This window comes from Crocodylus siamensis, unplaced genomic scaffold (assembly GCF_052110815.1).
Source record: "Crocodylus siamensis isolate JL-2025a unplaced genomic scaffold, ASM5211081v1 HiC_scaffold_43, whole genome shotgun sequence".
NCBI classification, from domain to species: domain Eukaryota; kingdom Metazoa; phylum Chordata; order Crocodylia; family Crocodylidae; genus Crocodylus; species Crocodylus siamensis.
This window is the reverse complement of record NW_028324453.1, coordinates 1-15,946: the sequence shown is the minus strand read 5'-3', so window position 1 is coordinate 15,946 and position 15,946 is coordinate 1. Positions and strand designations below refer to the sequence as shown.

General features: G+C 52.7%; 1 long non-coding RNA gene across 1 annotated transcript; it reads left to right on the top strand.

The window, feature by feature from the left end:
• The first annotated feature begins 3,254 nt into the window (after nucleotides 1-3,254).
• LOC149851907 (uncharacterized) lies at nucleotides 3,255-12,109 on the top strand. Its single transcript, XR_016439499.1, has 4 exons — nucleotides 3,255-3,727; nucleotides 9,071-9,131; nucleotides 10,211-10,390; nucleotides 11,829-12,109. It is a non-coding gene; the product is annotated as an uncharacterized LOC149851907 (long non-coding RNA).
• The last annotated feature ends 3,837 nt before the right edge of the window (nucleotides 12,110-15,946 follow it).

The window sequence follows — 15,946 nt, the reverse complement described above, 5'->3', positions numbered from 1 at the left end:
TGTGCCCAGCACTGGGAGGACTGTGATTAGGACACTGCATCCAATTCTAAGCTTCAGGAAAGATGCCCACATACCAGAGGGACACAGAAATAACCAGGGGGCTGAAAAACCAATGTCACAACCCAGGGGGTGTCAAGAGCTCAGTCTCCTTAGCTTGAGGGGAAGGGTTTCTATCCCTGGGTGCAGCCACCCACAAGTAGCCAAGGGGAGGCCTTTTGCCCTTGTTCACACAGGCATAAACAGAGGCACCAGCTCAAAATGGCAGCCAGATAAGTCAAGTGTTGACATCAGACCCACTTTCCTAGCAGCAAGTCATTAATCACTGGAGTGGCGTTCCCAGGGTGGGGTGGACTCACTGTGGCTTGGAGTCTTTTTAGACTTGTGCACCTCCAATTTTATGCTGAGTTTATGCAGGGGATCATATGTCTTTCCTACCCCCAAAGTCAATGGGAGAGGACTTCAGGAGGTCCTTTCTTGCCTTGTGCTTGTGATTTTTCTCTTGTGGGGTGAAAGCTTTACCATGATACTGTGTATGCCCCTCAAAGGCCTGCTCTCCTCCAGTTCCTGGGAGACACTCTGCTCTTTGGAGGCTGGGTGTTGTTACAGTTCCCTTGGACTTGGGAATCTGTGACATCTAACCTCACTGATCATTCATCCCCTCGTCTTCCTCCTGTGGGGGCATTGGGCTGCCCTCACCACTGTCAGGTCAGCTGTGAAATAACTACAATCTACTCTCGAGACGCAGGGTGCCAGCCATCCAGCTGCAGGGAGCAGAAGTGAGATTTTTGGTGGTGTAGAAATTACTGGGCAGACTTTTCCCCCTGAAGTATCAGTAGACTGGTCATGGCTGGACATGGGCCAAGGTGGTCAGTGCTCTGCGCTGGTGTGGAGAATCCTCTTGTGTGATGACAGGAAGGAGGGTCTTGGTCACATGCTCAAGTGACACCGATCATTGGCTTTGGGGTAGGAAGGATTATCCCCTCCAATGCAGACTGGCCGGCCCCTGGAAGAGATTGTGTGCATTTGTGGGGACTGGTCTGCCCTTATGAAGTTGTGGGAATGGTCACGTGCTGCGGTCTTCTGCTCACATCTCTCCTAACCAGTCACCCCCGCCCCAGCCTTTGCAGGAGGATTAGGCCCTGATCCATTGTTGCTGCTCAGGGGCGAATTCTGCACCACTGCGCACAAGCGCCCCCCCGCCCCGCCCCGGAAATGTGCACCTTTTCTCACAAGTGCTTCCTCTGCAACGCTTTGCCTGCACGTGACTCCAGTGCGGGCCAGTGGGCTGGCAGCTCTGGGAGCGTCATCAGTCTCCGCAGGCTCCGGCGGGGCAGCACACACTTAGTCGCCCTGCACACCAGCTGGACACAGACTCCCTGCAACGAGTCCTGCCTCGTACCGTAACAGCTCTGAGGCAGAATCAACATTTTTTCCGGCTGGTATTTGGTAAATAGCTTGAACATGTGTCATGTTATAATGTTTCACGCAATTCATACCTTAATCACAGGAGAGCTGTAACATGTGCCAGTGCCCTTGGGAAAACCTGGCTGGAAAGCGTGGCATCGAGTGTAAGCCTCCGCTCAGCCCTTTCTAAACAACCCCGGACAAGTGTGTGTCTGACCTGCCCAGAAATGCTCCAGTAACCTCTTCCAAGGCTGAGCCACCCAGTTAAAACCTCTTGGTCCTCACTTTCAGTCTCCTGTGTTGCAATTTAAGTGAATTAATTCCTGTCACACCTCACTAGGGAACCTTTGGGGTCGTGGGCACTGGCTCTTCCAGACCTATGGACTCTGTTGTGGACCCCATTGCCATGCCTCTTATACCCTAGCGACTTTGGCTTGAAGCTTAAAATCCAGATCCTGAGACCACACTGCTGATTCCTGTCAGGGTGGCTGGCCAGGTTCGCCGATGACACCAAACTTTGGGGCAAAGCATCCACCCCTGAGGACAGGAGGGTGATCCAGGCTGACCTGGACAGTCTCATCAAATGGGCGGACAAGAACCTGCTGGTGTTTTACACTGAAAAATGCAAGGTCCTCCACCTTGGGAAGAAAAACTTGCAGCATCCTTATAGGCTCGGCAGTGCTACGGTGGCTAGCACTATGGAAGAAAGAGACTTGGGGGTCATCATTGAGCACAAGATGAGCATGAGCCTGCAATGTGATGCTGTGGCTAGTAAAGCGACCAAAACGCTGGCGTGCATCCATAGATGCTTCTCGAGCAAATCCCAGGCCGTCATTCTCCCCTTGTACTCGGCCTTGGTGAGGCCACAGCTGGAGTCCTGCGTCCGGTTCTGGGCTCCACAATTCAAAAAGGATGTGGAGAAGCTGGAGAGAGTCCAGAGGAGAGCCACGCGCATGATCAGAGGTCAGAAAAACAGACCTTACGATGACAGGCTGAGAGCCATGGGGCTCTTTAGCCTGGAAAAGCGCAGGCTCAGGGGTGACCTGATGGCCACCTATAAGTTTACCAGGGGTGACGACCAGGATCTGGGGGAACGTTTGCTCACCAGAGCGCCCCAAGGGATGACGAGGTCGAACGGTCACAAACTCCTGCGAGACCGTTTCAGGCTGGACATAAGGAAGAATTTCTTTACTGTCCGAGCCCCCAAGGTCTGGAACAGTCTGCCAGTGGAGGTGGTTCAAGCACCTACATTGAACACCTTCAAGAGCAGATTGGATGTTTATCTTGCTGGGATCCTATCACCCCAGCTGACTTCCTGCACTTCAAATCCACTTGATGATCTTCTGAGGTCCCTTCCAGCCCTAATGTCTATGACATCAATGAAATCTTAACCCCTTTTCCCCCTGTTAGTTCCACTGTGGTAAAAAAAAACTCTCTCTCGGTTCGTTTCTTTGGAGGCTCATTGAATAATAATCCTTCAGGCACACATTGTTGGTGAGGCAAAAGGTATATATTTGCAAATAGGGTCAGAGGGAGAAGAGAAAAGATCAAAACCCTCTGCCCCCAGGCACAATCATTAGCAGGCTTTTATCCCCTCTCCTCTGGCACGTGTACAGAAGCAGGAACTCTTACAACTCATTTCCGGTTCATACAAACATGCATGAGAATACGTCAGATCATGCATCCCATGTGTATTATAATTAACTACTTAAGTATGCGGGGCGGATAGGCTTAATATGTATTAGGTTATTGCGCTTGCCCAGAAGGGACTCAAGGTTATTTAGGGTTCAACTTGAAGGCTAAGATTGCAATTATTCTTATCTTAGCCTAAGAAATGTGGGAGTCATGAAAGAAAGTGTGATTTAGTGTAACAAAGAGATAGTAAATTTGCAGAACAAAGAGAGAGTGATACCTTAGTACAAAGAGCTCTTGGAGTTTTTCCTTCAGTTTCCAACCCCCCCTTCCCTCTCTCATTAAGGAGACAAGGAGGGCTGGCAGCCGTGCTTATTCAGAGGACAACACTATTGATGGGAGCTAACAGCTATTGATAATGCATTTTTAATAATATTTCTAACACCACCTCCACCCACAATGAGCACAGGCTACACAGAGTGCCCCTAAACTGGATGCTCACGGCCTGAGGTCTCTGGCACCTTAGACTTGATGTCCTCTCTCTCCCCTCTCCATTCAGGTCTCCTGAGATAGATCTTGAGGCACCAGGGCCTGCATGTGGTCTGATTGTCCAGCTGGAGTCTCCTGGGAACTTTTCTGCATCTTGAGATCAGCCTCGCCCCATGTCCTGGTGCAGCCTCCAGCAGCCCTGGTATGATGTCTCTTCCTATCCCTCTTCCTCCTCCTTGTGCTCTCTCCAACTCCATCCTGAACTTCCCCTCCTGTAGGAATCCTTCCTCTCCATGCACGTCTGTTGTGTTTCCTGGGGTGATGCTATGGATCCATCCCCTTTCCGGCCCCTGCCGAGCTGCAGATCTGGACTTCAAATCCTGCTGTTCCCCTCCTGTAATGCAGCTTTGTCATGGCTGGGATTGAAGTGGGAAGGGAGGCTGGTGTGAAGCTGTTGGGTGTGATAACTACAGCCCTGGATCAGCTCTCTCCTTGGAGACTCTCCATGCCCTGGGGCTCCAGCCAGGGAAGGGACAGAGAAAGGGAAAGTGAAGCTATCATTTCTCAGGCCACCCATGTCCAGTTCCCTTGCAATGAGCATCCTGATGGAGCAGTGCTGGGCCGCTAGAGGGAGTGCATGGGAAGACCTGATTCAGGAATGGCAGAAGCTGGTGAATCAGCGGGGAGTTCAGGGCAGAACGAGACCCCAGGCTTCTTCCTCAGTGCCCATCAAGCTAATATTGGGATGGGCAGGGATGGATTAATGCATAGGTAAACTAGGCACATGCCTGGGGACCTGAGCTGCAGTGAAGGATCCTGGTCCTCTCCTCCACAGTGGTGGCTTTAATGACCCCGTGTGCCTCCCTTTCCTTCCCTTCCCTTGGGCCCTGAGTTATGGGGGGCCTGGGTCCTTCCCTTCATGGTGGCAGTGCAAATGGCCCCATCTTCCTCCCTTCCCTTCCCCTTTGCTGGCCTCAGTGCAGCGGTGGTGGTAGCTCCAAGCCTCGCTTCCTAAGGATGGCAGTGTCAGGCTGGAGAAAGGGGGTCTTGATTGATGAAGGAACCATGAGTTTGTTTGCCTAGGGCCAACTAAAGGGCTAATCTGGCCCTGGGGAAGGACTGATGGGGGTGACAGGTTCCTCCCTAGTTAGGATCTCTTAACTACATCCTTGGGATGACCCCATCTGCAGCTGCATCATGGGGCCCAGAAGCTGTGGCATGGAGAATTTAATTTCACTGGCATAGGTGCCGGCACCACCTTTCCACTTAGAGGCAAAAGCTGTGAGATCCTCCCCATATGCCCCCACCTGGGACCACTGACTCTCCCAGGGGCTTGCGGCAGGTGTGCACATCACTCTCAGGCAGGGGTTCCTCCTGTGGGAGGGGTGTGTGCAGTGGCTTGACTCTTCCCTCCCCACCCCACTTCCACACTACGTTAATGTTGACTGGACCATGCCATGGGAAACTCTGGGGTTTCTTTAAAGTCCCGGGAGCAGGTAAGAATCCACTTCATGCTCAGTCATGTTCCCTCCCCTACCTTGCTTGGTGCTGCCACTGCTTTCCCTACCCTACCTGGGAAGGGCACATTTCAGAGCTGTTCTGCCTTTTTCAGCAGAGCTGCATGGGAGTTTGGCTCTGCTTGGGCAGTGGTGGTGAATGGGGATAGTTCCCACGCTCCCTACACCTGCTCCCTAGGGTCTGGACAGGATGGGGAAACCCACCCCCTGGCCCACTGCTGCTCTTGTCCCATTTGAGCACAGCCCAGCTGGAGTGGGCACAAGTAACTCTGAAGCTTCCCCCCATCCCAGGGAGAACAGGGAAAGAAGCAGCAGTCAGTTGGAGGGAAAGGACCTGACTCTGAGCATCTTTACCTGCTTGGGGATTAAAGTCCCCTGGGCTCCTGCAGCTTGGTCTGCCCACACCAGGGAGTGGGGACACAGGGATGAGGCTGGAAGCCAGGCTGCATCCACCCCTGCAGCCCCATTCGCTGCTCCTGCACCTGCCTTTGTCACAGGACATTGGGGGTGGACTCTGCCAATGCTTTTGCTGGGACTTGAACCCAGAGCTTCTTGGCTAGAGGGTCTTTCCCCTCCACTAAGTGTCAGGCCAGTTCTGCATTGGGGGCAGGTAGGAATTTTACCCCAAGATCTGGTTGGTACAGACTGGTGAGGGGGTTGAACCCAGCCTCCGGAGCATATTTTAACAATGCTTTATGGAAGCAGAACATTGGCTCCTGTGGTTCCCCTGCTTTCCCTGTGGCAGGTCAAGGTTGACTGAATCATATTGCTCAGAGGCTGGAAGATTGATTTGTCTGTAATGGTTTGGACAGGGCTGGTCCTGCCTCAGGAGGGGGGATGGACTAGATTAACTTCTATATGTTAGGGTCAGAAAGGACCTCAGTAGGTCATTGAGTCCCACCCTCTGCCCCAGATAGAAAAGAGCATTGGGGTCATATGACCTCAGCTAGGTGCTTGTCCAGTCTCTTCTTGAATACCCCCAGGGCAGGGGAGAACACCACCTCCCTTGGGAGCCCATTGCAGACTCTAGCAACCCTTACTATGAAGTGCTGCACAGGGGGGAAGCATCAGCTCTCTAGACCTGTTCGCATCTGCTAATGCATGATAAAGTGTGATTAGCCATGTTGATCACTTTATCACATTGATGACTCATGTTCATCTTGGAGTCAACTATCACTCCAAGATCCCTTTCTGCTTCTGTGCTGCTGAGAAGGGCACCCCCGGCCTGTCAGGGTGTTGGCGGTTCTTTTTGCCCAGGTGCGGCACTTTGCACCTGTCTTTGTCAAACTGCATCCTATTTCATTCTGCCCATTTTTCCAACCTCTCCAGATCTGCTTCGATCCATTCCCCACCCTCTGGTGTTTTAATTTTGCCCCATAATTGGGTATCATCTGTGAACTTGGACAGGGTGCACTCCACACCATCATCCAAGTCACTGATGAAAACTTTGAATAGCACCAGTCCAGGGACAAGCCTTGTGGGACTCCACTGCCCACATCTTTCCAGGTCAATACCAACACATCCATCGCCGCTGTCTGAGTGCAACCCCTAAGCCAATTTACCACCCACCTGACCATGTAATCATCTACATCACCGCCCGTCAGTTTACTTCTGAGAACAGAAGGAGATACTGTATCAAAGGCCTTCTTCAAGTCTAGATAGATGACATGGATGTGAGCTCACATGTCTAAGCATTTTGTGACCTGGTCACAAAAAGAAACAAGATTAGTCAGGCAGGGTCTACTTGCAATGAATCTGTGCTGATTTCCTTTCAGCATTATGTCCCCTGCTGGGCTCCCACAAACATGATACTTAAGGATTTTTCCAGAGTTTTCCCAAGGATAGAGGTGAGACTAACTGGCCTACAGTTTCCTGGTTCCTGCCTCCTCCCCTTCTTGAAAATAGGGACCACACTGGTCCTTTTTCAGTTCTCAAGGACCTGAGTGGAGCACCATGAGTGCTCGTACAGCTGTGCCAGTGGCTCTGCTGTGACACTGGCCGATTTCTTCAGCACCCTTCAGTGAAGTTCATCTGGGCCCTCTGATCTGAACACATCCAGCCCCTCCAAGGGCCCCTTCACTACGTCTGCGCTAACAGCTGGTGGGCTGGTGTCCCTCCCGTGTCTATCTATGATCCAACTGAGAGATTTGTCTTGGCCTGTGTCTAAGAATACAGATTCAAAGCACTCATTGAAGAGCTCAGCTTTGTCGCCACTCTCTGTTAGCAATTGCCCCACTTTGTCCTGTAGGGTCCTATGCTACCCTGCACCTTCCTTTTGCTCCATATATACCTGAAGAAGGACTGTTTGTTGTCCTTAATTTTTGTCGCCAGCATGAGTTCTAATCCTGCTTTGGCCTTCCTGACTGATGCCCTGCAAGTGAGAGCCAGCGGGGGATCAGCTCACACCTTCCTTGTGCCCCTCTGTGGCCGCTTTGGAAACACAGGAGTTTGGTGGCCACATCACACCCCCATCCTTCCCACACATGGCACCGACTCAGACTCTGCATCTGCATTGTATCCATCCCAGAAGGATAGGTAGAGAGTCCAGATCTGGGAGCTTGTTTGGGATGTGGGTGTTCAGGGTAAGGTCCTAGCTGTGTCCCATGTACCCCTGGGCAAATCACTGGATCCATCTGTGTCTCAGCCCCCAGTGACAACATGGGGAGAAAAGTTGAGCCCATCCTTGCTGTGTGGGACATGAGGGGATGCACAGGAGAGACCAAAAAGGCCTCAACCCCTCTTGGTGACATCGGAGAGGCCCACAGATACTCAGGAATAGAGCTGGGAATCCCCTCTCTAGCAGGATCCCTATGGGGTGGGGCTGGGACCACCCATGCAATGCAGCAGTGAGCACAACACCTCTGCCTTAGGGGCCACTCCCAAACCTTCCCCCGATGCACTCCAGGCTCAGGTTCTTGCCCCACAAGTGCAAATTGTTGCTCTGAGACCTTGCTAAACCCACCTCTGCCCAGCGACTTACAGTGCTACCAGACCTGAGGATGGCCAGCCCCAATGCTGAGTGTCCGTAACCCTAGGTCGTAGGGCCGTGTCCCTGGGGGCTGATACTCATGTCTGGGAGCTGCTGGGATCAGTTCCTTTTCAAGGGGAGTTGTGATTGTTATTACATGAACAGCACCCAGTGAGTGAGGCTGCTTGTGATGTACATCTGGGGCTAGCAGCCATACACCCGCTTTCACAATGCCAAGGGCATGTCTAAGGCTGGTACAGGCTGGGGCAGGCTATTAGCCAATCCTGGGACAGCTGGGTGGAGACACTGCAGTACTGCCATGGAGAAGTGGGCCGCTTCTGGCAAGCCTGTGGGTCGCTGAGCAGCACGGGGCAGGCAGCTGCATCGAGGAGCTCCCAGGTGCCTGAGTCCTGTCTCATTTTGTGGTGGTGGGTGCAGGGACTGACACTGCTGAGAACGGGGGAGCAAATGCTCCAGCCCCTGGTGTCTGTAGCAACATGAGGGGGGAAATGGAAGGACAGGAAGTGGGAGGAGGTCACACAGGATGTGGGGTGGGAGCATTGGCAGTTATAGAAATCTCACAGGGGCATCAGGCTCTTGTCTGTGGGAGGGCAGAGGGACAATAGCACTGGCTGGGATGGGGTAATGGGAGCTGTGGCAGGAAGCCACCTTTGTTTCTCCCCAAAATCTCTGTGCTGTGACAATGTGATTAGGACAGGCCCAGCAGAGGAGACACACCCTTACCCTATCGCTTTAGGTAACCTGAGCTGGATACAGTCCTGAGGGAGTGGGAAAACCTGCTCCCTCTGCCTACGTGACTGGCATCAGCTACCTGGGTGAGGGGCATCTACCTGGTGGGCTAGAGTCTGCCCGGCAACTAGTGATGTATTTCAAATTGGTTGGCTGACAGCCAACAGGTGCTGGCCTCCATTGGACCAGGTGAATGAGGTCACAGGGGATGTATAAGTTGAGACTGCCCAGGAGGAAGGGGCATCAGCCATGTGGGGGACTCAGACTTAGAGAGGAGCTTACTATCTGAAACTGGCTCTCTCCCCTATAGCTGAGGAGCGAGGAACAGCCTGCCTCCAGAGGGGATCTCCACCAGCCTCTGGATGATACTTGTGAGTAAGCTACTCGAGATCTGATTAGATATCTAGCTGGCAGTAACTGAGATGCGTGATCAAAAGGCTGCCTCAGCCAGACTGTTTTGCTTGATGGGATTTCTGTGAGATTGCTCTATCTTGTACTGCGGACTAAGAGGGATTTTCCTTTTTGGCCCCGAACTTGGGGAAGTGTCCCAAGTGCCTGTACTGGGTTGAGTACCCATAGGACTATTAGGCCTGTGTTTCCCTGAGGGCACAGGGCCGAGACAGTCCCTTCTCGGGGTGGTGGCAGCTTACATTACCTCCAGGCTAGCGAGTGTGCTCCAGGAAGGGGGACCGGGAGATGTGAGGCACCCTTAGGGAGGCGCTCAGAGCCTGGAGGGTGGTCGGGCACAGGAGGTGGGTGGCTCAGTGCAGGGGCACCCCCTACTGTCCTGCCACAGGAGCCAGTGGGGCTCTTACCTCCCTTTTTTCATTGAGTGTGTGGCCATGGGCACTGGGCCTGGTAGAAGGACATGCTGTCTATCCAGGTGCCATCAATCAATGACTAACATCATGGTTCCCATGCTCCTAGGGGCAGCCTCAGTAGAAACCAGCTGTGCTTTCCACCATTTATTTGTTCCACCCAGACAGCGGCATTCCCACTGGAGTCACAGCAATGGAGCAGGGGAATGACAGCCCCATAGAGCCTTTCCCTGCGGTGCAACACCTCCCTGATGTCTGGGATGGGTCAACAAAGCAGGGGGCAATACCTAACACCCTCCCCTTTCCTATCCTTTGCAAATGTAATTCTTCTGGTCCATCAGAGGATGTTGAATGATCCCTTGGCTATGCCCCATTCGCCTTGCTTCTTCTCACTTGCATCAAATGGTTGCATTTGGATGGGAATGAGAATTTCATCCCAATTACAAAAATCACCAGAAGCAGGGCTGGGTTTCAGTGCCTATGATGGCTAGGCCAGGGTCCTGTGCCCTCTAGCAAAGCCCAGCATGGAGGCATAAACGCAGTGAATGTCCCATCATACCACAGCTCTAAAACCTGCCCTATGAAAAGAAATGTTTCCTCCTTAGTCCACTGTTTTCTCAAAACGCATCTAGGAACCAAGGCTTTTGATACAAGCTCCTGGAAGCAGCTGCTGTGATCTTGCCCAGCAGAACACAAGGGTCTGGGGCTGGGAAAGCAGATGCGATGGAAGCAGCGGAAGCACAGGGCATTTCTCTATTGGAAAGGATGCCCTTTCAGAGCTAATCTTCTCTTTTCTACCTGGGCAGCCCAAAGTAAGTTCCCTCCCTGAGAGTGGCAACCCACCCCATCCTGAAATGCTGGTTTACTATCAGATCAGTTTTTATGCTGGGGGGGCACTGAGATCAAGGGGTTCAGGAACAGGGGGAGCAGACGGCTGGCCTGGTGTCCATGGAGCTGGTTCAGAACGGAGACTGGACCTTCCAGATCCTGGGGATGCTGGATATGACCCAACAGAGTTGGGATGTCTACACCTGCCAGGTGAAGCACAGCAGCCCGCACCCCCCACCCCACCACTGTGTAAGAAACTGGGAGCCTGGGAAGCCCATGTGATCTCAGAGTGGGGGCTGTCATCCTGTGAAGGCCCTCAAGTGCTGTCGGGCCTCAGCACCCCTTCCCACCAGGGAGGCAGAGGAAAGGGGTGTAAGGAGGGGGTGGGGGCCCTGACTTAAGCCTTCCCCTCCAGGCTCCTGTCCTCCAGAGGTGAAGCTGGGCTCAGCCTGTAGAAATATGCTGATGGAGATCAGGAGTTTTGTGCTGGGGATGATGTTCCTGGTGCTGGGACTCCTCATCTACCTGATGAATAAAAAAGGGAGTGCAGCGTGGAGAGGGAGTAATATCAAGGCTTCTCCTTGGTGAAACTGCAGGGACAGGGCATTTTGGAACTGAATTACATCACCTGTCTCCCCCAGCAGAGTAGGGGGTGTACAAGGCAGGCACTTTGCTGTTTGCCCTTCTCTAGCACCAAGTGCACCCCAGGCTACCCCGCTCTCCAGCACCATCCAGCGTCACTGGGGGCTGCCTGTTGGCACTCGGTTTCCCTTTAATTTCCAGCCTTTCTTTCTCTCTAGACAGACCCTTTCATACCTCAGAGGGCACTGCTTTAACCATATCCTTTCTGGACAAACCACATGCCATCTTTCAGGAACCCTTTCAGTCCTAAAAAGAACTTCAATGTCTTGCTTCCAAATGTCTCAGGGCCCAAGGACTCTTTTTCTTCTCATTCACACAGACCTCCAGCAGGGAGCTTAAATTCTCTTTCCTCCTGGCTCCCTATGGTACCCGTGGTAGGAAGTTACCTTACTTAACCCAAGTGGACACAGCCTGGACCCTTGTCCAAACCATGGACCTCAGACACACTCCAAGATGAGGGTGCGACCTTGTCTTCCTTGAAGCTGATGCTCCTGCCACCCCCACATCTGTACCTATGTATGATACCAGAGCAGTGGTCTCCCCATTATACCATGGAGCAGTGGCTTCTGCCCCTTTGCCCTTGTTAAAAATGGAGTATTGTTAGAATATTGTTAGAAATGGAGTGTTGTTAGAAATGCACAGTTTGCATCTCGTACCTGATAAGCAAAAAACACTGCCAAGGACTTTTCTTTCTTAGCTAGCTTTGCTACAGTTTTTCTTATGCTAAATCACTCTCTCCCCCACTCCCTCCTCCACACTCCTCCTGGTTTTCTCATGCAGATTACAGAAGCTGGAATTCAACTGACTGTGTCCTTGAAAGGAGCGGGGATCTAAACTTTTGGTGACCTAAAGAACTTTCTGAGCGTGCACAATTAGCTGATGCATATTTGCTTATCCGCCCTGCATACTTAAGTAGTTAATTATAATATACATGCGATGGATAAAGTGACGTAGTCACATACATGTTTGTATGAAACGAAAATGAGCTGTAAGAGTTCCTGTTTCTGCACACGTGCCCAGGAGGGAAGGGATAAAACCCAGCTGAGAATTTCCTCAGGGGTTCGGAGTAATCTGAGTCCTTTGGCTCTGCTCCGACCCTATTTGCAAATACACCTTTGTGCTGCTAATAAGTATGTGTCTGAGATTCTTTTCGCGTGCCTCCAGAGAAACGAACCGCAAATTTTTGCAACACCCTGATACTTGCTCATCTGGCCCGGGTGGGAGCTGGAACATGGAACATTTTCGGCGAGGAAGAGGAGGAATCTCCACCTCCCTCATTACCACCATTCAGGTGCATCATTGAGTGACCCCCAGGGCTAGAGCAGCCTGGGCCCTGCCACAGTATCTTTCCAGGCAAGTCCCCAGGGAGGCCCTAGAGCCTGTCAGATCCCCACTCTGGCCCTTCCCCAGTGCTGCTAGTCCATGCTGTTACCAGATTTGCCCTTGGTCACTTTGGGGTGTGCTTCCGAGTGAGTTCCCTGTTCATTGCCAAAGTGGGCGTGTGAACTGAAATGTCATCCACATGCGAAATGATGTGTGAGTGGTGTTCAGGGTGCAAATGCCCCCACATTTTAGTGATATAGGCATGACAAATACTTGGGGAGAATGGAAACTTTGGGGAGTTTGGCTGAAGGCATATTGTTCTTTCCTATAGGAAAAAGCAAACTCATACAACATGAAGGATGGAGGGGTATAGCCATGACGCATTAGCCATTTCAACCACAGAGAGCTATTTGGAGCCAGGTGCTACTGCTGCTAAGATCAAATTGTATTTAACAAATACAGGGGCTGCTTCAGGGTTGAATGAATTTAAAGTACAGAAGTGTATTGTCATTCTGTGAGTGACCCCGTCCACGTTAAGAACTACAAACACTCTGCATAGGCACAAGCACCCCTTCTTCCAAGAAACAGTCCATATTATTTTTAATGTCTTCCTCTGCTGTAGCTGTGTATTTATATCACCTTTGCGGAGAGGCATCTTTTCCTTCAATCAAAACCTCGGCATATATTTTTCCACGCTCTGCCTTATTTTTAGTCCACACACTGGGAAATCCCTGCACCCATGGCTCAGTGACGGAGGTGAGGGTGGCAGTGGGTGCCTTTACAGCAGCACAATAATGCACAGCAGAGATCTCTGCGGGCCCCGCTTCTAATTTTCATTAACTAGATCTCCAGTTAGCTGAAATGCTTGGAGGAAAGGAACTCCTAGGATCCCCTTCTCATTTCCCTCAGGAGCACAGATTTCTACTTGTCCCTGGAACCTGTTGATTTGCAAGGGTGCATCCTGCCAGACCAGAGCTTCCTGGATTTCTCCCCCGTACGCACTGAGCTGAGTCTGGTTCATGGTGGGTCTCCATCCCGAGATCCACCGGGGACTTCGAATATTCACAATGCTCCGGTGCCCACTAGCGACTGGACAGGAGTCCCCAAGAACACAGAGCTGAGAGGTAACAGCTGCAGCCCGAGAGACCACCTCCCTGGGGGCCAGGCAACAGGCCTGGGAGGTGAGGGTCACCGCTCCCTGGCTGTTCCTTACGTCACTGGAAATTTTGTCTCCCCCTGCCCTGCAGCTGAAAGATGCTGGCATCACGCCATCACTCTCAGGGCTGGAGCTATTGGGTCTCCCATGCCTGTGGTGGGGACCCCGAGACCCGGAGAGCTCCAGGATTGTCCCATACAGTGGGGTCCCCATCCAGTCCTTCACTAATCGGGGGGCCTGGGGTGGCTGTGTTGGAGTACGAATTTTGGCACTTTGGTTATTATGCTTAAATGATAATAGTATTGAATTGATAAACCTCTATGATTGTATTAGCTTCATTTGTTTTCTTCCATAAACAACTAAATCCATAAACAATTAAATCTTCAGTTTGTGCCTGTTCGAGCAACCTGTGGAGCACTCCCAGGCCCCGTGATGGCAGATGGCTACAGATCCCTAACAACCCCACGTGCAGATCCATCACTTCAGTGTCCCAGGCTCTTGGCTGGTCTCTGTGCTCTGGGGATGGCTACACCTGGTCTGCCCCGAGACCCATCTCAATTCAGCCACCAGCCAGGCCTCCATGGGGCCAGGGACACTGTTGGGGTCTCCTGCAGCCCATCCCCATGCACTGGCTCTTTGCTGCGGGAGGGAGAAGTGTGTGGTTTCCTGGAAACAAATGACAATGCTCAGGCCTGATGCTGACTGGTCCAAATGGGTGGGGCTTCCCAATCCCTGGGGCTGGGGCTGGGGCTGGGGCTGGGGCAAGGTCCTGGAGGAGCTGATGCTCAGAGATGAGACCATCTGCTTTGCTGAGCCCCCTGGGCTGGCTGAGTCCTGACCTATTTGTTTTTTCTCAGTGGCCATGGGCTTACCCCACCAAATAACATGTGAGCCTCCACTGAATGGGGAGGCTACTAGAGAGGAGAACTCCTGATTCGGGGGCCACAAAATGCAAAAATGCAGGGAATGCAGGTCACAGGGCCAAAGCAAGTGCACCGGATGGGGACATGGAGCACAGCCCCACATCCCCTACCCCTGAGACAGCATCCAACTCAAGCAGGCTGAGTCCTGGCCAGGGGCTGGAGAATTGTGTTGCTGCACCTGGCCAATGACTCTGTCCTGGCGCAGGTGACACTTTCCGCTCAGCAGTGTGTGGCAGTGCAATGTCCAGGATGGTCCTGCTTCTGCTGTCTCTTGTCCCATTGCGGGGTGGGGGAGTGAGCTTCCTCTCCATATAATGGTTGTGGAACATAAAACCCACAAAGCCCTTGCATACCTTGGTCCAGCCCCCCCTCTCCAGTCTCCTCCTTCCCCAAGAGGCCCCTCACCAGCCCATGGGCTCTCTAGTGGGAGTTTGTACAAGCTCAGTGTATGGAATAAGGCTGCTCCACTTCCCCTCTCCCTCACATGCTCCTAACATAGGTCCAGGGGTCCAAGACCCTGTATTGCAGGTGGCTTTGACCACCCTTGTGCCCTGCATGGCCAGCTGGCTGCACAGGGCAAGCTAGGCCTAGGGCAAGTGCTGTCCTCCATCAATATCCCCTCTTCGTGGCACTGAGTGGGCACAATGTCAGGCAGCTACAGAGAGATCAGGGTGGAGGAACATGTTGCGCTCTCCCATGTACAAATATCAGGGGGCTTTGAGAGATCTCTTAATTGGAGAAATGCCTGGTGCTGATGATGCTGATAGCAGGGAGAGCAACAGCCAGACGAGATGGCCAAACTCCCACCAAACAGGAGGGCTCAGGGGGGACTGGGGCATGGGGTCCTTCCTTCTCTATAGATGCCACTTTCAGTCTGGTCCTAGTAATGAAACCCCTACATCCGTGTGCCCCTTGGGTCCCTTTGTGCACAGATTGGTTAATATTCCCCAGCACACACCCATCCCTGTGTCCCCCGCACCTCCTCCACACCAGGCAGAAAGGCAGAGGGTGGAGATGGCCCCACAGTCCGGAAACTTGTCTGGCACACGGGCATACAGGTCCTGACTTTGCCCAGATGCCCCATGTACCTCACTACACAGGACTGAACTGTGTGGGGGCTCAGACCCTACCTGTGACATGGGGAGAGTACCCCTGCCCAGGTGCACAGGGCTTGAGGGGGAAACAGGGGAGAGGGGTAAAAGTCAGGGTTTGGGACCCATCTGCAAGCTGCAGCTGGTAGATGATGTAAGGGAACCAGGCCTGGATGAGCCCTGGAGATGGGGCTTCCCCCTGGGGTGGGTCCCTGGGAGCAAAACTGAACATACCTGAGCTCCCCGGTCCATCCAGCACCCTCCAGCTGCCATGGGGCTAGTGCAGGTGCTGGGGGACAAGCCTTGACTCTGCTGCAGCAGGGACACATGAGGAGAAAAGCCCTGCTGAGCCCGGCTTTACCTGGTGACAGATGATGCCACTCAGCCCTGATGCTGATTGGTCCC